Below are 21,989 nucleotides of genomic sequence, written 5' to 3'. Positions count from 1 at the left end.
TTAGTTATAGACTTTCAAATCAATTCTCAATAAGGGATTACTGCTTTACGAGCGCATAAGAAACATTAACTTTACTGATCAGGACAAACTCAATATTTCAAATGGTCGTACAGTTTACTTTACTAAAATAGTAGCATAAGCAGTTAGGTAACGTTAGATCGTAAGTTTCATTGACTTCGTGTATGTGGAAGAATAACAGATTCAATTCATTAAATGACTCCGCGAAGAGCGGAAGGAAGAGAGAGAGCGTTGTCTCCACTTGTCTTTTAAGACAGTTAATACACGCCCCTTCTGGGTTAGTTTACCCAATCCAGAGGGTGAATTCTGAGCGGGAAAAATTCTCTTTGTCTCGGTTTACAACCTGCTTTGCATGTTTATGAGGTGTCGTAAGGGGTGTTGATTTTGTATAGTTTTACTCCCAAGTTTGCTAAACATGTTAATGATACATTTCATAATCCCATTTTGTGCATCGTTGAGTAAGGCAAAGAAATAGGAATATTTAGATATCAAACACCTTATGGCTGGGAGATATTAAAGCAGAGATACATTCTTACACAGGAATACAAGCATTTAAAATGAACTTACATTGTTTCTACATCATGATTGAGTGGGCATGAGTTAAGGAGCATGCATACACACAAAGGTACCTCATATACAGTCTAGAATAGTCTTAATTAAAGCTTCATAAGGAATGTGTGTGTGTGTTTGTGAGTCTGTGTGTATTGAAAGGAATCTTGGCGTTTCTCTGTCTGGGAGAATGTGAGGGGGGGGGAACAGGGTTCGAGTCATGTGACCAGATCACTGCCTGTTTCATTTTGTCATAAAACTGTCTGAGGTGTCACTTCCCCAGACTCGTTGGCATCGGACTCCTAATTTACATGCGGCTAAAAGCTATCCCCCCCCTTTTACAATCAACATTGAGTTCATCTTTGATCCTCATTGTAAGACACCACAGACGCTACAATGTGCCTTGTTAGGCACAGAGAAGTTAGGCTCTCATTAGGCAGAGATAAATGGGCAACAGATAAAGCTTTGAGTTAAAGGATAACTACCCTTGTAGATGGTGGGGATTGAACACAAGACCTCATACATGAAAACCATATGCTCTAACACTGAGCTACTTGCCCTAGTGAAGGTTGTGCTAAGTTACATGTGCCTTGTACTGAAGCTAGTTGCTATTTCTTAAATATAATTTAGGCAGAGAGAAATGAGCAACAGATAAAGCTTTGAGTTAAAGGATAACTATCCACGGAGATGCTGGGGATTGAAACCAGGACCTCGTACATGCAAAGCATATGCTCTACCACTGAGCTACTTGCCCCTGTGAAGGTTGTGCTGAGTTGCATGTGCCTTGTACTCAAGCTAGTTGCTATTTCTTAAATATGAATTAGGCAGAGAGAAATAAGCAAAAGATAAAGCTTTGAGTTAAAGGATAACTATCCTTGTAGATGCTCGGGATTGAACCCTGGACCTTAAACATGCAAAGCATATGCTCTACCACTGAGCTACTTGCTCTTGTGAAGGTTGGGTGAGTTACATATGCCATGTACTTAAGCTAGATGCTATTTTTCAAACATAAATTAGTCAGTGAGAAATGAGCAAGAGATACAGCTTTTAGTTAAAGGACAACTATCCTTCGAGGAAATACTATATTTCTATTTCTCAAATATAAATTAGGCAGAGAGATGTACCAATTAGAAGACTAGTCGGAGACGGCGAGGAGGATGTGTTAGTATTCCCAGCAGGCCTTTATGTGTAGCAATAATATTAAATACTTACTCTTATTAATGCGACGGGTTGGCTTGCATCTTGGCACAAAGCTCTCCGAAGTTTGGCGCAATGTAAGACAGTTTAAGCATCAATTCCTTCTCAACCGCATCCAGTCTTTGCCGATTTTTAGTTTTAACTGCTGCCATAGCAGAGAAACCAGCCTCGCAGAGATAAGTTGTTGCGAACGGCATCAAAACTCTCAAGCCTTGCTTTGCCAAGACTGTGTATGATGTCAGTGACTCGGCCCAAAAATCCACAAGTGGCTTTCGTTTGAACTGTAACTGCAGTGCTCCATCAGATGACAGCTCAATCAGCTGCTGCTGCTCGTGAAATGACAGCTGTGGGACGGGCAGGGAAACTTCAAAAGGATTGCGAATCCAAGCGCGAGATGTGTCCATAGGTAGGAAGTGTTTCCGTAGATGTTTGGCGAGTTGGTTGAGGTGTTCAATTATGATACTTTTTACATGCTCACCCAGGTCCACGCCATTTTCCCCCAAGAACTTGTGAAGCGTAGGGAAACACAGGTGTGTGTTCCTACTCACACAACTCGCCCAGAACCGTAGCTTCTTTATCAGGGCCTCAATCCTGTCTTGTGTATTAAACACAGTTACACTGACTCCCTGCAGACTTAGATTGAGTTCATTCAGAGCTGAGAAGATATCCGCTAGATAGGTGAGCCTTTTCAGAAAATCTTCGTCATGCATACTGGAGGCCAAATGAAACCGATTCTCCTCAAAAAACTGCTGCAATTCGTGCCGGAGTTCAAAGAGCCATGTCAGCACTTTGCCACGGGACAGCCAACGCACCTCTGTGTGCAGCAGCAGTGATTTGTGTTCGCTGCCCATCTCATTACAGTGTGAATATGCGTGAATTTAGCGGACGAGTTTTAATGAAGTTCACCAGTTTGACTGCGTCGTTCAGCACTGCATCAGCTGGCATCTTTTTGGCTGCGAGGGCCTCTCTGTGAATACTACAGTGTAACCAGCTGATGGATGGACAGACTCTTCTAATATGAGCTATAAGCCCCGTGTGTTTCCCCGTCATTGATTTTGCCCCATCTGTGCAAATTCCCACACAGCGCTCCCAGTCGATCCCATTGGTCCTCATAAAAACATCAATTAAATTGAATATTTCCTGTCCTGTTGTTCGGGTAGCAAGGGGCCGACAGAACAAAACATTTTCTTGTACCGTTCCATAAAAAAGGTAACGGACATACGGAAGAAGATTGGCCAGATTTGCAACATCTGTAGACTCGTCTACTTGCAGAGAGTAAAACTCACTTTTCTTCACACGGCTGACTAGTGTAGCCAAGATGTCTTCAGACATGGCATCAATGCGGCGCAACACAGTGTTATTAGACACAGGAATCATGTCCAACTTTTTTGTCTCTTTCTCTCCAATCATACTCTCCACCATCTCTTTGGCCGCTGGCAAACACACGTCTTCGGCAATTGTGTGCGGCAGCCCCTTTCACCCTACTATATAACTGAGCAGATATGAAGCCCATAATGCGTCTTTCGTAGACCCAACACATTTTTTTGGCTTCTCTGCAACTCCTCCAACTTTGCTTTAAAAAATGTAAGGGGCTTTTGACTTAAATTGTCATGTTTCCTGTGCAGGTGACAACGGAGATAAGACGGCTTTAGACAGCTGTTTGCTAGAACTTCACTGCACAACACGCACTGAGGCTTCGGGCAATCTGTATCGCCGATCCAAGTGAAGCCCAGACCCAGATAATTGTCATCATATTTCCTTCTTTTTTTCCCTGTCTGGTGTTCACCCTCATCACTTCTTTTTTTCCATCTCTTTCCCTCCTCTTCGGTTTCCTCCGGCGCATCTTCTGACTCCTGCTCATTTTCTTTCTCTATTCTCTCCGTCTCTGTTGCCTCCAAATCCTCACTCACTCTTGGTCCCTCTCCTCCTTCGTGACTAACAACTTTATCATAAGACGTCCCACTTGACAGTTTCCCTGATTTCAGCCAGTTAAAATACCATTGAAAAAACAGACCGCCATTAAATTTTTTCTCTCGCGCACCCCCACTTTGGGAGACCCTGTTGTAGAGTTACATGTGCCTTGTTAGGCACAGAGAAGTTAGGGGATTGAACCCAGGACCTCACACATGCAAAACGTATGCTCTACCACTGAGCTACTTGCCCATGTGAAGGTTGAGCTGAGTTACATGTGCCTTGTACTTTGCTAGTTGCTATTTTTCAAATATAAATTAGGCAGAGAGAAATGAGCAACAAATGAAGCTTTGAGTTAAAGGATAACTATCCTTGGAGATGTTGGCGATTGAACCCAGGACCTCATACATGCAAAGCATATGCTCTACCACAGAGCTACTTGCCCCCGTGAAGGTTTTTCTGAATTACATGCGCCTTGTACTCAAGCTAGTTGAGGTCTCCAATTCACATTACATCCAGGCTATAACCGGCTTAGCTTCGGTGGAGAGCCATGCTTTGGTCATGGGACACAGTACAACAAATGTATTATGGCTTGATAAAATGGTCCATAAGGAAAGGCAGCAAATTCTGAGGGGCTCTAAATGCCCCTCGGAATGAACTACCAGCTGTATTGCTTTACAGTGTTCTCAAACTATAGCAAATGTCTCCCACATACACTGCTATTGTGAAAACACCCTACTGGTCTCACTAAATAATCTTCCAATAACAATTGAGTTTTTTCAAAAAAGGTCTCACTTTCCTGTAACTGCAATACAGTCTTTAGGTAGTTGTTTACTCACAGGCCTGTATTACAGTGACATAAAGCTGAGACATTTTTGGAAAAAACTCAAAGGATGTAACATGTATTGGAGTCGTTTTTTTAAACACTCGATTGTTATTAGAGGATGCTTTAGGTAGGCCAGTCTTAGTTGTTTACTCACAATTCTGTAATGCAGTTACAGGAAAGTGAGACCTTTTTGGAAAAATATAGATTTTTATTGGAAGATTATTTACTGAGGCCAGTAGGGTCTGGAAAAATCTATATTTTTCACACAAGCAGAATATGTGGGAGAGAGTTTCTATAGTTTGAGTACACTGTAATGCAATACAGGTGGTAACTCATTCTGAGGGGCATTTTGAGACCCTCAGAATTTGCTGCATTTCCATCTAGACCGTTATATCAAGCCAGAACACATTTGTCCTACTGTAGAGTCCCATGGCCAAAGCCTGGCTCCCCACCGAAGCTAAGCGGGTTCTAGCCAGGATGTAATGTGAATTGGAAACACTCTGTTGTTATTAGAGGATGCTTTAGGTAGGCCAGTCTTAGATGTTTACTCACAGGACTGTATTGCAGTTACATGAAAGTGATACCTTTTTGGGAAGAACTCAGTTTTTATTGGAAGATTATTTAGTGAGGCCAGTAGGATGTTTTCACACTAGCAGAATATGTGGGAGAGAGTTTCTATAGTTTGAGTACACTGTAAAGAAATACAGGTGGTAACTCATTCTGAGGGGCATTTTGAGACCTTCAGAATTTGCTGCATTTCCACATGGACCGTATTATCAAGCCAAAACATGTCTCTTCTACAGTGGCACCCCATTGCCAAAGCCTGGCTTCCAACCAAAGCTAAGTGGGTTCAAGCCAGGATGTAATGTGAATTGGATACTGATTTTGAAACACTCAATTGTTATTAGAGGATGCTTTAGGTAGCAGTCTTAGTTGTTTACTCACAGGCCTGTATTGCAGTTACAGGAAAGTGAGACCTTTTTGGAAAAAAAACTCAATTGTTATTGGAAGATTATTTAGTGAAGCCAGTAGGTTGTTTTCACAATAGTAGTATATGTGGGAGAGAGTTGCTATAGTTTGAGTACACTGTGAAGCAATACAGGTGGTAGCTCATTCTGAGGGGCATTTTGAGCCCCTCAGAATTTGCTGCCTTTGCTTATGGACCATTTTATCAAGCCACAATACATTTGTTCTACTATAGCGTCCCATGACCAAAGCTTGGCTGCCACCGAAGCTTAGAGGGTTCTAGCCTGACTGTACCATGAATTGTAGACTGTTTTTTGAAACACTCAATTGGTATTAGAAGATATTTTAGGTAGCTGTCTTAGTTGTTTACTCACAGGCCTGTATTACAGTGACATATAGCTGAGACATTTTTGGAAAAAAACTCAAAGGATGTAACATGAATTGGAGACAGGAAAGTGAGACCTTTTTGGAAAAATATTGATTTTTATTGGAAGATTATTTAGTGAGGCCAGTAGGGTGTTTTCAAACTAACAGAATATGTGGGAGAGAGTTGCTATAGTTTGAGTACACTGTAAAGAAATACAGGTGGTAGCTCTATTTGAGGGGCATTTTGAGCTCCTCAGAATTTGCTGCCTTTCCATTTGTACCATAATATGAAGCCAGAACGCATCTGTTCTACTGTAGCCTTCCCTGGCCAAAGCCTGGCTCCCCAACTAAACTAAGTGGGTTCTAGCCAGGTTTTAACATGAAATGCAGACATTTTTTTTAAACACTCGATTGTTATTAGAGGATGCTTTAGGTAGGTCAGTCTTAGTTTTTTACTCACAGGCCTGTACTGCAGTTACAGGAAAGTGAGACCTTTTTGGAAAAATATTGATTTTTATTAGAAGATTATTTAGTGAGGCCAGTAGGGTGTTTTCACATTAGCAGAATATGTGGGAGAGAGTTGCTATAGTTTGAGTACACTGGAAAGAAATACTGGTGGTAGCTCATTCTGAGGGGCATTTTGAGCTCCTCAGAATTTGCTGCCTTTCCATATGTACCATAATATGAAGCCAAAACATCTGTTCTACTGTAGCCTCCCCTGTCCAAAGCCTGGCTCCCCAACGGAACTAAGTGGGTTCTAGCCAGGCTGTAACATGAAATGCAGACAGTTTTTTTTAAACATTCAATTCTTATTAGAGGATGCTTTAGGTAGCTGTCTTAGTTGTTTACTCACAGGCGTGTATTAGAGTGACATAAAGCTGAGCCATTTTTGGAAAAAACACAAAGGATGTAACATGAATTGGATACAGGAAAGTGAGACCTTTATGGAAAAATATTGATTTTTATTGGAAGATTATTTAGTGAGGCCAGTAGGGTGTTTTCACACTAGCAGAATATGTGGGAGAGTTTCTATAGTTTGAGTACACTGTAATGCAATACAGGTGGTAGCTCATTCTGAGGGGCATTTTGAGCCCCTCAGAATTTGCTGCCTTTCCACATGGACCATATTATCAAGCCACAACATTTCGCTTCTACTGTGGCACCCCATGGCCAAAGCCTGGCTTCCAACCGAAACTAAGTGGGATCAAGCCAGGCTGTAACATGAATCAGAGGCCTCCTTCTTCCCCCATCGAACATATTGTAGGCTATTACAATTTCTATGTCCAAATTACCATTACACATACACGCAACAACGATATGCCATTTGACCCATCACGTCACCACCACTGCGACATTGAAACTTTTGTTGATGCCTCTCAGAGCGCAGATGGAGCGAGCATTGCAGGAGTAGCAATGGATGAAGTAAAAGTAAAGTTGGTGAGTGGAGTATATGAAATTGTTGACAATGAGTCTTTAAAGGCACTTTTGCCTGTTTCATTAGCCCATTCATGACGCTGTTGATGTTGAGAGAGATGCAGGATAAAAAATAAAGCATTTTAATTTGAATGCTTTAGCGTGTGTGATTTGTCGCGGGCACGGGTCGGGTAACGGGCCAAATATTAACGGGTCTGGGCGGGTACGGATTTAATTTTGAAATTTTCACGGGTCATGGGTCGGATCTGGTGCTAAACCTTGCGGGTACGGGCGGGGCGGGTCTCCAAAAATGGACCCGTGCAGGACTCTGACATGAATTGCAGACAGTTTTTTTAAACTTTCTATTGTTATTAGAGGATGCTTTAGGTCAGTGGTTTTCAAACTTTTTTTAAAGCAACCCACTTTTTTGTTGTTGTTGTTGTTGCGACACATATATAGGCCTACAACCATTTACATTCAAATAAGTCAAGCCAAGCATAACAATACTTGTATACAATGGGCCATTTGACTGTATTCTCCATTAAACCACTAGATGGCACAAATATTCAGCTCAGCACTTTTCCACACAACTGCTTTTGATCCTTGATGTGTTCGCAACACAAAGTTGATTCTGCACTAAGTTGATAGCTAGGCATATCTATGGGACGCTAAATAACTGGTTAACTGTTAACCAACAAGACTTTTGAAAGAGAGAGAAAAACAGGTAAGTCACGTATAAGTCGCATTTGATTATGCATTCATAATAATACCAGTAGGCTAAATAAAGCGAAGTATTGTACTACAAACATAGGTTATTTTAGTTCCCCTCACTCCACAACACATTCTTTTTAACGGTTTTTAGAACTATAACTATATAAAGTCAAAACGAAATAATTTAATGAGGAACTGAAAGTAACCAGCGTTGGACTCACTAAGTCCCTCATTCCAAATGTTTCCATATTGGTGATAAATTTAGATGTAGCCAAAGCCTATAATAAATTTACATTATTTATTATAGGCTTTGGCTACTTATCTCGCATCCCAATATTGATGGGAAAAAATCATCCTCTTTACATGCGCAAAAATGTGCTTGAGAATTGCACTCCCGCGGGACTCGCGGAACCCAACGCATATAGAGTGCGGCGCGGGACTAGATTTGATGGCTGAGTGCGGGCGGTACTCGTGTGTGCGGATTTCGGGAGAACAAAACTATTTGCATGACTAGGCCTATAGCAAAATAAAAAAAAAATCTAAAAAGAAAACATCTACAAACAAATAAAATGTTATAAAATAAAATAAAAACAAATTACAGGTGGAGGCGTATAACATGTTTTTGCCGCGTTGTGCAATGTAATCAATATATTGGTTAAACAAAGCCGATACAAAATGTTTATTTCTAGAACGCAATGGCCAAACAGATTATTTTAAGAGAAGAATCCCCTCACCACTCAAAAGAGTTTTTGTGCAGTGCTGAATTCTGTATGCTGACAAATCCTTTGATTATAACAAAGAAAGTTTGGACATTATAAAAAACAGATTCATTGTGCAGTCATTTTTATTGATAACAGATCTTTGTGAGATCGCGTTGAACTATGATAGCTTTTTTGGAATTACGAGGGCACTTTGCGCGTATTTTGCCACGCCAAACCACGCAGGAAAAAAAAACTATTTATACTTGTGTGCGGACAAGAGCGGGACAAAACATGCATGTTGCGAGCGGGTCTCTACTTGGAAACACCTCAGGAGTAGCCTAGAAATCTAGACGCACCCTAGCGGCAGCAAATTTAATTTGCCCGCAAGTGTCGACTAGGAACTCTCAATACCCATCTGAGCTGTATTCCTCATAATCTGGACGGCCCAATCACATCATGTATAGAGTCGGCGGGCGGGGCCATAATGACGACGGCCGAGTTGCGTTTGCGGCTTCTAGTAAACACAGAAACTGGCGAACGGCGGCGGTCTTTCAAATCAGCTCTGACCACGACTCTGGAAGACTTGGAGTTAAGCTTTTCTCTGAGAAAAGAACAAAGAGCGGCACTGAATTCATTCTTAAAAAGGGAAGATGTGTTCGGAGTTTAGCCGACCGGATACGGCGAATGTTTAATCAGTCAGCGAGCTCTGCTTCACCTTCGTTGCTCTGGTTGGTGTAGCGCTATCCTATCGCGTGCAGAGGGAGTTTGAAAGACAACCGTTTATCCCGCCCCTCGGATTGAGCCCTGTCTATTGTGAGTTTCCAGACCAAACATCTTGATGTGGGTCTGGCTTGTCAGGCTACCTCATGAGCAGTGCTCACGCTGAATAGCACGAAGTGTTGGCTACTACTGGCTATTTAAACTGAGCTGTGTAACTTTTTATATATTAGGTTGGCTATTTTATTTTGATAATGAAATGGCTGCGATGTCAAGTTTGCAATGCAATCCCAGTTTGCATGTTGTGTGCGTGTGATCGAGGCGCCAGTGCAAAAGAGCAGAGGAAACAAATACAATCTGTAATAGTCATACATAAGAGAAGGACATTATTTAAAATAGCAAAAGTTTTTACTTACATTTTGCTATAAAATAGCCTAAAGAAAACAAGATTTGCTTTCTGTCTTCTGGGTTTCCGTTCCATGGACTTGTTTGGAGGAGTGTCGCGCCTCATGATAATGAACCAGTCAGCAGCAACTGTCACACATTTATTTTCCTTTTTTTTGTTTGTTAATCTGTTAATTATTTAAGTCAATATATATTTCATGTATTTATTACTTTTATATAGGCCTATAGAATGATTTTATGAGAAAATATATATACTTTAATTTTAATGTAAGCTAACTCCATTTTTCTTAATTGTCCTGGCGACTCATGTTTTAAGTCTCGCGATCCACCCGAGGGTCGCGACCCAGGGTGTGAAAACCACTGATTTCGCAGACGTTTTTATTTAAAGGGACTAACAAATGAGAAGACTAATCATATAGTTTAATAACTTTAATACAAATATAATCATTTTTCAATTGTTGTTTTTGCACATTAAATACTTGTAATTGTTTCAATTTTGCACGTGCACAGCATAATTAGGATTAACGTTACCTGTACATTACCAAACACTAAAGCTTGCAACATACTCTGCAAGAACAAATAAATTTGTTTGTTTTCTCGAGGTGGCAAGAACAAGAAAAAAGTTTGTTCCGTCAGTATATTCCATACTTCACGAGAAAAGCAGGTGCCGATAATCTGAGTTTCTCCACATTTACCAGGCCCACATTAAATGTATGAACAATCACACAATAGTTCTCGGACACCCGTGTGAGGTGAAGCATCGATTGACTGATAGACAACTACTCTGTTAGTGTTTCTAAATTTCCTCATTTGACTGTTTGTTCATTTGTTGTTGGATAAGTGTGTCTGTGTAGTGCAGGGGTGTGTATTATTAGTTTTGGTGTATTCTCGCGGTGTGTGTGTGGAGGAGTTAGCATTTGTTTGGTCATTGCCACGTTTGTGAGTGAGCATTTGTTGGGGGCGTGGCCAGCGAGGCATTAAAGCCTCATGTGTTTGTAGCATTAGGCTAGAGGTGAAGCATCGATTGACTGATAGACAACTACTCTGTAAGTGTTTGTAACTTTTCTCATTTGATTGTTTGTTCATTTGTTGTTGGATAAGTGTGTCTGTGTATGCAGTGGTGTGTATTATTAGTTTTGGTGTATTCTCATGGTGTGTGTGTGGAGGAGTTAGCATTTGTTTGGTCATTGCCACGTTTGAGCATTTGTTGGGGGCATTCCCAGCTGCTTTCAATAACGATACTCAGTTGAGTGTAAATAGCGTGATAGTCCGCGGCAGCGGCAGTGTGAAGCCCTCCTTGTGTGAAGACCGACGAGTAAAAAGACCTCAACTCTTCCCTGTGCAAGAACGACGAGTGTAAAGACTTCAACTCTTCCCTGTACAAGACCGACGAGTGTAAAGACCTCAACTCTTCCCTGTGCAACTCCTCCCGAGCAAGGACCGGGACAAGGCACTGAGACCGGGATCAAACCAGAGGACACTGCCACTCCTGCAGCCCTCTCAACCAATTTAACTTTTTTACACACCCCTCGGCCTATTGGGAGGGGTGTGGGTACTGGTTTGCTTATCTCAAATGATCGGAAATTTGATCCCTTACCATCTCTATCGGCCAGTTCATTTGAATCACACTCAATAACTATTGCTCACCCTGTTAAAATCCATGTGGTAGTGGTCTTTTGTCCTCCAGGTCACCTCAGTAACTTTGTGGAGGAGTTGGATGTGTTACTTTCTAGCTTCCCTGAGGATGGCACTTCTCTGATTCTGCTTGGTGACTTCAACATCCATCTTGATAAACACCTAGCCACAGACTTTCGCACTCCACTGACTTCATTTGAGTTTAAGTTAGTATTGAAGGGGGGATTTTGAAATCCACTGCCGCTTCAATATACCTGTATATATTTATATCCTTATTAACTTCATAATCAAAACCTTAATTAATATTTATCTTCCTATATTACCTATATTATTATAATGATTCTATCCAGTTATGATTTAGTTTTAGTTTCTTGTTTTCTAAAGTGTATATTTGGTCTCTGAGGAGTGACAGAGGGTCTGGCCTAGAGATGTGTGATTTGTCACTAAACACTGGCAACAAGGTCATGTGTTTGGATTTTGGAGGTATCACACACCCCTAACATGTCAGGAGTGCAGTAACAGCGTTTGCTCACTTAGCCCGGCTTCCAGATATGAAATATGGATTTGTCTTTCATTTAATTATGTTTTATTTCTTTTATATTTCCTTTTACTGAAACACTAAAGACTCAAGATGAATATTGCCTGTACTATTGTGTGTCCCTCTCACTAAAAGAAAGCACATGTTATCAGTATGTTTTGGTAAGAACTAGTTAGAACTGGAGCTTAATCAGCTCCAACCTTGGAGAGACTGTGTATCTGTGTATGTGCGCAATATTCTATGTTACAGATCAGAATGGTGTTCAATGGGCACCCTAAGAGATGGGTGGACTTGTTGTTCTGGCAAACTGGCGCCTGCTCCAGATCTGGAAGGTCACTGCGGGCCTAATTCTGGGGTGAAAGCTTCAACAAGTGACACGTCAGTGGAAACGTGCATCAGATTAACTGACATGAGTGGAAATTTACCATGACTGTGCATTGTCTCTGAGCCAATCAGAACCATCCACATCGCAGTAATGACGTGGATAAGACCTTGAAAACGGTATAACTGTTGGGACAATTGTATGTACGATAGGGCGAGGCAACGAGACGGTGAGAGAGGGAGCGCGGCCTACGAACTCCTTGTGAGACTTGAAGCTGGCTTCTGCTTTTGAAACTGCAAACTATTCTTAAGTAAATTTTTCTTTTATTTAATTGCAATCCTGACTCTGTTTTCATTTCTTCACTACTGGTCCTGAGTCATAAGCTGTTAACCCCTAACAGTTTTGGTGGAGGATGCGCGAGCAATCATTCTTAGGTGACATCCCTGGCTAAAAACAAGGTAGGCAGATTTGAATTATTTTTGGTTAGGGCTGTCTGGTTGGAAGAGTTTGGAGAATTGGGAAGTGAGACTGTGAGTATACGTACACACTCAGACGTGAGTGTGGAACACCAGATCCTTGGCAGGCTGGTGTAACGCCGAAAGCCTTCAGAGGCAGACGGTGGGTGATAACTCCACTCCATTAGGGGTCGGAGGACTCCACCCATTGAAGGGTCGGAGGGACACTGGAAGCCATCACTGGCAGAAGGTGTCAGAATAACTCCTACTCATACCTATGGAAGGGTATGAGGTCACTAGTAAGCCAGGCTTAAAGTTGCTACTAGTGTGTGTCTCCGAACAAAGCTCTCTGACTCTTCCATTCAGATAGGGGCGCCCCGAGGTTAGAGAATCAGGTAGTGAGAAATTTAGTAATTAGTTAAACAAAATAAAAATAGATACAGGGTTGTTTTTGCCAGGGATGCATCTGGAACGATCCCGAGTAAAATAAAAATTGTGACCCAAATTGGCACAGACCAGTATGTGTGACGTTTTCGTACAAGTGTCCTTTGCAGTTTCATCATGCAGAAGCCACAGCTGTGTTGGGTAAAGATCTCCGCCTCCATCTCTTGCTGTTTCGGTGAGTATGAACTTTGACTAAAATATGGCTGATAAATTGTGAGATGATCAGTAACTTGATCAGTCTTGATTATATATATTGAAATGAAAGAGAGCAAATGCTGTAACTAGCTTTGCTCTGAAGCCCTCACTTAAAAGAAATTTGCAGAACATATTTATAAAAAAAATTAAAACATGAAAGCAAGGTTTTAATTCAGACTGAAAAGTTAAATAGCAACTTGACTGGCTACAAACAAAGAGTGCTTATTAATGAATTTGTAGAATGGGTGGGGTTTAACCCCTGAAAGAAAAATCCCAGAAGATTACTGAGGGATGGTATAGTCTAATTGCCAAACGTAATAAATTGTCTGAAATTACTGGAATTGTGACGACTCCTGTGTTTAGTGGGGTTTCCCCAGGCTGAGGAGGATGGTTTGCTGGCTCCTCCCTCAACTGGCAGTTCTCAGATAGCTTGATTGAGCACACCTGTTGCTGACATCCTGTTGGGCCTTGTTAAAAGGAGTTGGAGGAAAAGGCCCAAGAGGCGTGGCAGGCTGGACTTGAATATTGCTTTGTTTGACTTTCTTTCTTTGGTACATCCAACACTACAACAGCATATTACCCTTTCATGCATTCCTTACACAACACACTGATTCCTGACTGTTACTAGTGATGGCCAAATGAGGCTTCCTGAACCACTGAGGCTTTCCAGCCCATTGGTTCACCAAAAGGTTCATTTACCTGAAGCCTCATGAAACAGTGTGCTCCCTAGTGACACCTGCTGTCCAAAGCAATGCATCGCACACAAATCTACTCATCCTGAACAACCAAACTGTCATAGTGTGGGCACACCCTTTTTCTATTGCCTGTGTATTAATAAAGTATTTTACTCTGCTTGTATTAACCTATGTACACACAACTCACACAAACACACAACTTTGTGTTCAACTATTCAGTAGATCTTTAGGTTAGTGATGATAGTGAATGCCCAGAATGATTGTAAATAAATTATTGTGAGTGTTGCGCTGATTGGGAGTGCAATAGTGCTGTGCTTATGGGACTGGAATTCTGGAACAGCAAATGGGAAAAGCTTTCCCTAATATAGTTCCCTAATACAGTCTAGTCTTATATTAATATTATTATTAATAATAATAGCAATAATATATATATATATAATAATAACACTACTACTAATATAGGCTATATATATATATATATATATATATATATATATATATATAATTACGTAGTATAGGTATTACACCTAGATATAGGCTAATTTACTCTAATAATCTACTGAACTATGTATAATTTACTCTAATAATCTACTAAACTAAGTATAATGTAATATAATATATAATACAAGCTATGATATATAATGATATCGCTACTACATACAACCAACACCTCAACACCAATGCAAATGCCTACTGCAAACCCCACAAGAGGCGCGAGGTTTCGAACAACTTTTATCCGAAAGCGATACTCCGAATGAAGCAATGACGTATTCAAAAGAAAACGAGGCCTCGTTTGTCATCGTCACGTGATTTTCACGGAAACGATACAAGCCTCGAATCGGGGCTTCATCTGGAACGCCCCTTTTTGCTCGACACAAGCTCCGGAGCCTCGCTTCAGATGTCCCATCACTAACTGTTACACTTAATACTGTCTCTTTTCTGTATAGTTCTATTTTGTTAATAAATTTGGTATTTTATTTCGGCTTTCGTGTGTGTCCCAATCTTTGTTGCGTCCCTATGAGCCACGGGGCGTAACAAATGGGGGCTCGTCCTCATCGGAGTAAATTTGTGCTTTGAGAGAGATTTGAAACATTTGATAAATTTGTTCGTTTCGTCGTGTTTGGAAAAGGTCAAAATTGTACGCGATTTGAAACGATTGAGTAATTATGACGTTTTGAGGGAAGTCCAATTTGAATAGTTTGTCGTCAAATTACGTGTGTTTTGGGACACCCGAAAGCATTTGGTGCAGTGTTTGCCCGCTTATGAATTCATCGACTGGTAAGTTACCTTTGTGCAATGTTTGTTTTGACTTGAGGTTTTTCCCTGTTAGGTTTAGCGACTTGTTTCCTTTGAGACATGTCGTTTTATTTTTGTAGTGTTGTGGTGAAAGCGGGTAGTAGCAGTTGTCTCGGGAGCACTTCCATGGTGTGGGAATTGTCGCTGTTTGATCAGTTGCAGTTCCACCCACAGGGCTTGCGTGCTTAATTTCCCCCCGCCAGTAACTGCATGAAGATTAGGTTGTAGGTAGGTAGATAGATGTTGTTCTTGTTGTTTTTTTTGATTAGTCAGATAGTGGGAAAAATTTCAAGTATTTGATTGCACATTTGGTTACAACCAGTCTTTGATTTGTTTGTCTATGGCTAATGTTAAGGAGTTTTTTGACTCTCCTTCGCATGTTCTATTACATAAATGTTCAAAAGAACAATTGTTAAAAATCGCTGAAGGTTATGAAATAAACATTAGTGATAAGAGATTAAAAGAAAGTAGTATTAAAATTGAGTTGAAAAGTAAATTAATTGAAAGGGGAATTTTGACAGCTGAGATGGATGAAATTCAGGGAGTACAAAGTGTAACCGCTCTGCAGTCTACTTTCACGTTTGACCAACAGAAAGAGTTGTTAATGTTACAAATGGAACATGAACGGATGAAGCAGAAGTCTGAACAGGGTAGACTTGAATTAGAAAAGGCAAAAATGGACTTGGAGTATTGTAAACTTAAGGTTATGAAGGAAGGTAAAGCTGGTGGCACTGGTTTTGAGGAGAGTGGTGCTTATGGAAATTTTCCACTGCATCAAAGTCTAAAACTTGTTCCTAAATTTAACGAGGATGATCCGGATGTCTTTTTTACTCTGTTTGAACGCATTGCTGAATTGCAAGGTTGGTCTAAGACTGATTGTGTCGTTGCTGCAGTGTGTGTTAGTTGGTAAAGCGCAGTTAGCCTTTTCTGCTTTAAGTATAGAGGATTGTAAAAAGTATGACGTTGTTAAATCTGCAGTGTTGAAAGTATACGAGTGTGTGCCAGAAACGTATCGCCAGCGTTTTAGGTCGTGTAAAAAGGACCGGGAACAGACACATTTGGAGTTTGTGAGGGATTTAAGACGACATGTTACACGTTGGTGTACATCGCTTGAGGTTAAAACATTTGAAGATTTCCTAGAATTGATCATAATTGAGCAGTTTAAAGGTTCTGTTTCTGATCAAATTGCGATGTATATTAGTGAACACAAAGTGCAGTCTCCTGAGGAGGCAGCATCGTTGGCTGATGGGTTCGTGCTCACTCGTAGAAATACTGATGTTGATTGGCGAGCACGGGAGGAAGTGAACGCAAGCCTTTTTTCAAACAATACTCCACAGAGTGGCCACATTTCTCCATGGAGATTTGATCCATCTAAAATATGCAATTATTGTCGTGGAAAAGGACATTGGAAAGCTGATTGCCCGATTCTTATAAATAAAACCAAACGTGCTGATGTAGATTCGTTTAGGCCTGCTGCAGTCGCAAATTCTGTGAATTTAAGTGTTGCTGAGTCAAATGAAATTGGACTATTTGATGATTGTTTTTCCACTTATGCTCCTTTCATTACAGAAAGTCGAGTCTCATTAGTGGATGGAGTTGAAGAGTTTCCTGTTAAGATTTTAAGAGATACAGGATCTATGGATTCTTTTATTTTAGAGTCCACTTTGCCATTTTCTTATCAGTCTGAAACTGGTGCCAGTATTTTGGTTCAAGGAATTGATTTGAAGATGTTAACAGTCCCTCTTCATAAAGTCAAGCTTCACTCTGATTTAGTGACTGGTGAAGTGACAGTAGGGTTGCGCCCTGCTTTGCCGATCAAAGGTGTTCATCTCATTTTAGGAAACAAACTAGCAGGTGACCAGGTGTGGGCTTATGTACCCACTTCTCCTTTGCTTGCATCTTCTGGAGAACTGGTTGAGCAGACAATTGTTGTTGACACTGTGGATGTTGTAACCCGTGTCATGGGAAAAAATATTGAGAGTTTTGAGACGCAAGAAAAAAATGAGTTAAATTCCCCAAGTGCTGTACTGTTTATACCTGACTTGTCTGATCTGTCTCTTCCTCTGTTTACAGATGAGCTGAGTGAAGAAAATTTAGATTCCTCGTTGGCAGAGCTGTTCACTGTTGTGCTTCATGATAATGTCTTGCCAGATAACTCCAGAGGAAGTTTTGTACAAGATGTCTTGTTGAAAGAATTGAGTCCTCATGATGAGAATTTTGTGGGGGACCCTATTGTTCAAGTGGTGGTTCCCACAAAATTGTTTGATCCCGCGTTGGAAGTCGCACGCGAAAAGTCTGGTCATTCCAGGATGCGAAATACTTCTGATCGTGTTTTGCAAAAATTTCGTCCGCAATTGAAGCGTGACATTTTCTCATGCATTAAAAAGGGTCACACTTGGCAACTGACTAGTAAGTACACTTTAGCTTTTGGTCACAAGAGTTTGTTACATGTAAGAGGGTTGGCTAGTGCTAAACCCAAACAGCAGGAACGAATGACACAATTGTATAATTGTAAAGTAGGACCTTGTGTTTTTGACCCGGGAGGCCTGGTTTCACACCTACTGCTTGCTTCTCCTGATGAAGATCAATTGGAGGGCCTGTTTGTCGAAATGCGTAGATGGAGTGAAACAAGTTTGTTTGATCATCAAGTTGTGCCCCTGCTTTTGATAATGTTAAATCTCCACTGTGCTCCATTGGTGTCTTTATTACCCTTGTTTTGTAAGACCTTTTCTACAGGTGAATGCGAGTAATGGTGGAGCTGTTCTCCAACAGGCTGATGAGGGAGAGGTGGTTCGTCCTGTCAGTTTTTTTCACGCCTATGCCCTTGACATTCAACATGTAAAAGGATCTGAATTTTGTAGCCACTGCACTGTCACATGTTCCTTTGAACTATTGGAATTTGTTTTTTTCTCTTTCTTTTAGGTCCTGAAGTATTGTGCTAACTGTCTTGTTTGTTACAGGGATTCTTGACAGACCCCTGTCTTAAGGGGAGGGGTGTGACGACTCCTGTGTTTAGTGGGGTTTCCCCAGGCTGAGGAGGATGGTTTGCTGGCTCCTCCCTCAACTGGCAGTTCTCAGATAGCTTGATTGAGCACACCTGTTGCTGACATCCTGTTGGGCCTTGTTAAAAGGAGTCTGAGGAAAAGGCCCAAGAGGCGTGGCAGGCGTGGCAGGCTGGACTTGATTATTGCTTTGTTTGACTTTGTTTCTTTGGTACATCCAACACTACAACAGCATATTACCCTTTCATGCATTCCTTACACAACACACTGATTCCTGACTGTTACACTTAATACTGTCTCTTTTCTGTATAGTTCTATTTTGTTAATAAATTTGGTATTTTATTTTGGCTTTCGTGTGTGTCCCAATCTTTGTTGCGTCCCTATGAGCCACGGGGCGTAACAAGGTGTAGTCTGAAAAAAGGGCTTGAGATTGTTTTTGAAAAAGCGAAAACACCAAGATGTGTGAGCAGCCAGTCTTATCTGCCCCCTCCCCTCTCGCGCGCTCTTCTCTGACTGTCCGAGTGAGTGCCGCTTTAGGCACCGCCTTACAGACTGGGAACTAGACTGAAACATGCCAGTTGCTAAATGACAGAGAGTTTTAATTGTGGTCAGCAGGGCCATTTTGTATGTAACTGTAACTTCCCACCCATAAGGTGTAGAAATGGTGGCAAATCAGCCCATCAGATTCAATTTTGTAGATGAAACAAAGTAAGAAAGTAACAAAGTGAAATATGAATAAAAGGTCTTAAGTAATTATTTTTGAAGGAAAGATCTATGATAATTAATTAAAATTTTGTGGTAAAATCAAAGACATTGACTGAAAAACGTGAGGCAAGAAAATGTATAAATAGTAACGTAGAAGTTTACATGACAAATGTATGAAAAAGGTGGTTCCTGTTATTCTAACTCTTGAAAAATTCTAATAATGTTAATTTGCCTCAATGTTGGTAAAAACAGTTTTTATAAGATAAATTGGTGTTAATATGTTAAAAACCCTAGATGCTGAGGTTTTGGTTTCAAAAGATAAGCTGGTGCAGAGCTGTAATAAAACAATTCGCTTATCTGAATCTGGCCCCCACCGTTTCTGGTGCTATGGCCAAACTTGCTACAGTAACAGAGACTTAATCTGAGAAATGTATAGTTTCTAAATTAATTGTATGGGAAAAAGACAAATATAAAATTAATTAATTGAAAATGTGATCTTTGTCTAGGGATAGAGTTTAAAAGAAATGTTTGATGTCTTATTTGAAAACTATTTTAATTTCTAGCCAGGTCTTATGCTGAGCTAGTGTGAGTAGTATAAAGTTTATGGAAACACAGTGAACCATCCTGAATAACTCAGAGTCTCTCTCTCATTCAAAACCAGCTCAATACTGTTATCTGAGCTGTGTCTTAGGTGATAAGATATTTCAAGTAAAAAGCACAGTGCATCAGTTGAAAATCATAGAGACAGTGATTTGTTAAAAAAAGAGTGAAAGTGCCATTAGGAGGGCAATAATAAAGGTTTTTAAATACAGAATTTTAATGAGTTGAAATTTTTAAATAAATTATCCCATGACCAGTGACATCTTTGTCTAATCTAAGCCTCCACCATGCACAGGACCAATGGATCAGGTCAGAGTCAACATGCAGGACATTAAATTGCATGGACAGTGGTTATGGCTAAATTCACTGAGTATAATCTACGCACTAATGTGTTGCGGTTTGGAAGATGTAATTGATATCAGTGATTAAGTAGTGTTACGATTAACCTGTCTCCATATTCTACCTATAGTAAGCAGACTTAATGGCTCTGGTGACTCTTGAATGCACTTTCCCCAAGGCTCCAGAAAAAAAAAAGCATCTGATCCATTTTAAGGGTCAAACATCTCAAGCTATGACCAATGTGAATGAGGGTGATTCGCCGAAGACGGGTAAGATCCTCTTTTGGCCAGCAGGGGGACAACCTAAGACATGGGGGTCACTGCCATTGGGCACTTCCAAGAAGGGAGGTGTTTTTATGTGAGGTGTGTATGAGAGTTGAACCGATGTCTGTGAGGCCAGCAGCATCAGTAAGGGGGGACGCTGTGGTTGTAGGGGCCGAGAGTCCAGACAAGACACAGCATGGCCTGCCCTAATAATGGCTCCTCTATACCGCTCACTTAAGTACCGCACTGTTTGTGAATGCCAGGGAAGACCTTGAGTGAAAGTTATGATGGTAAAGGTCATTCAAGAGCCAGCTGAGACCATGAGGTGATTGTCATTAACTTTTGTGGAGACCAGAACAAAAATGTATTAATTGAATCAGTAAAACTGTGATATTGAACTAATATTTCCATATCATGAGTTTAATCCTGCAGGTCATTAAATATTGCAGAGGAGAATTTGAAGGCATGGTGGTGTCTAAAGATAAGGACAGCTGTTGAAGTTTAAAGAGGAGGTCTGGATAACAAAAGGTATTTAACTAAAGTAACTTGAAGAAAATAATTCATAGCATAACTTATTTTGAGATGATTATATATCTCTAATTGGAAAGTTAAACATTTGAATTTCTGATACAAATTTATTCTTTAAGGATAAACTTTGTGAAGGTTAAAGGTTAATGAATTTAATATAAGAGACTATCCGTGTAATAGAGAGACTGCTTGAGAAGCAGTGATGGTGCTCTGTCGGTTATCGTCCTGCTAAAGCTGAAACTAAACAAAAGCAATGATATCAGGGCCAACAACACACACGGACATGTTAGAAGCGTTACCTGTACCATTCCCTGAGACGCTACTCAGGGACGTGATGATCATGTGACTTGGTGATGGGCGTGTTGTGAGGGGTGCGTGATCTAACATGGCAGCGCGCTGCTAGAAAGACTACAAACTTTTCTCTGCTTTTTTCTCGACTGTTTTCTTTCTGTAAGTTTCGCCATAGCCTGGAATACAGTCAACAACAAGTCGATTCACTTACAGAAGAAAACAAATCATTTAAAAGCTCCGTGGACTCACTCACCGCTAAACTTTCGACTGTAACCACTCAACTCACCTCCGTCACCGCCGAAAACAAAGCTATGCAAGAAACCATCCTGGATCTACAGTCACGCAGTATGAGAGACAATCTAATCTTCTCCGGCATTCCCGAATCATCCACCGAAGATCCCGAAAAATCTGTTAAGGACTTTTGGTTAACCAGCTCAAACTTACACCAGGGACTGTCGAGCACATCACATTCCACCGCGTACATCGTTTAGGACAGAAACTCCACAACTCTACCCGACCCCGGCCCATCATCGTCAAATTTGAACATTTCAAACAGAAAGTACTGGTTCAGCGACAAGGCCGGCAGCTAAAAGGGACTCAATACGGACTCAACGACCAATTTCCACAAGAAATCATCCGCAGACGTAAGCTACTCTTCCCCATCCGCAAGACAATGACCAGTCAAGGTAAAAAAGCAATCATTACAGTAGACAAACTATATATTGATGGACAACTATTCAGAGACAAGGACACTACTCCATGGCTTTACTAATTCTAGAAACTGTAAAAGATGTACAATAGACCCACCCATGCTCCTCTCTCGTTCTAACTGTATCATCCTCACATTTCTTTCTTTCTTTCTTTCTTCCTTCCTTTCTTTCTTTCTTTCTTTCTTTCTTTC

General features: G+C 40.8%; 1 pseudogene; it reads right to left on the bottom strand.

Annotated features, from left to right (window-relative positions):
• Positions 1-1,784: 1,784 nt before the first annotated feature.
• On the bottom strand, positions 1,785-21,572 carry LOC137075844 (zinc finger BED domain-containing protein 5-like; annotated as a pseudogene).
• Between the last annotated feature and the right edge of the window lie 417 nt (positions 21,573-21,989).

Source organism: Pseudorasbora parva, chromosome 5, assembly GCF_024679245.1.
Source record: "Pseudorasbora parva isolate DD20220531a chromosome 5, ASM2467924v1, whole genome shotgun sequence".
NCBI classification, from domain to species: Eukaryota; Metazoa; Chordata; class Actinopteri; order Cypriniformes; family Gobionidae; genus Pseudorasbora; species Pseudorasbora parva.
Note: the sequence above shows the minus strand (reverse complement) of the source record. Positions and strands in the feature narration are given on the sequence as shown.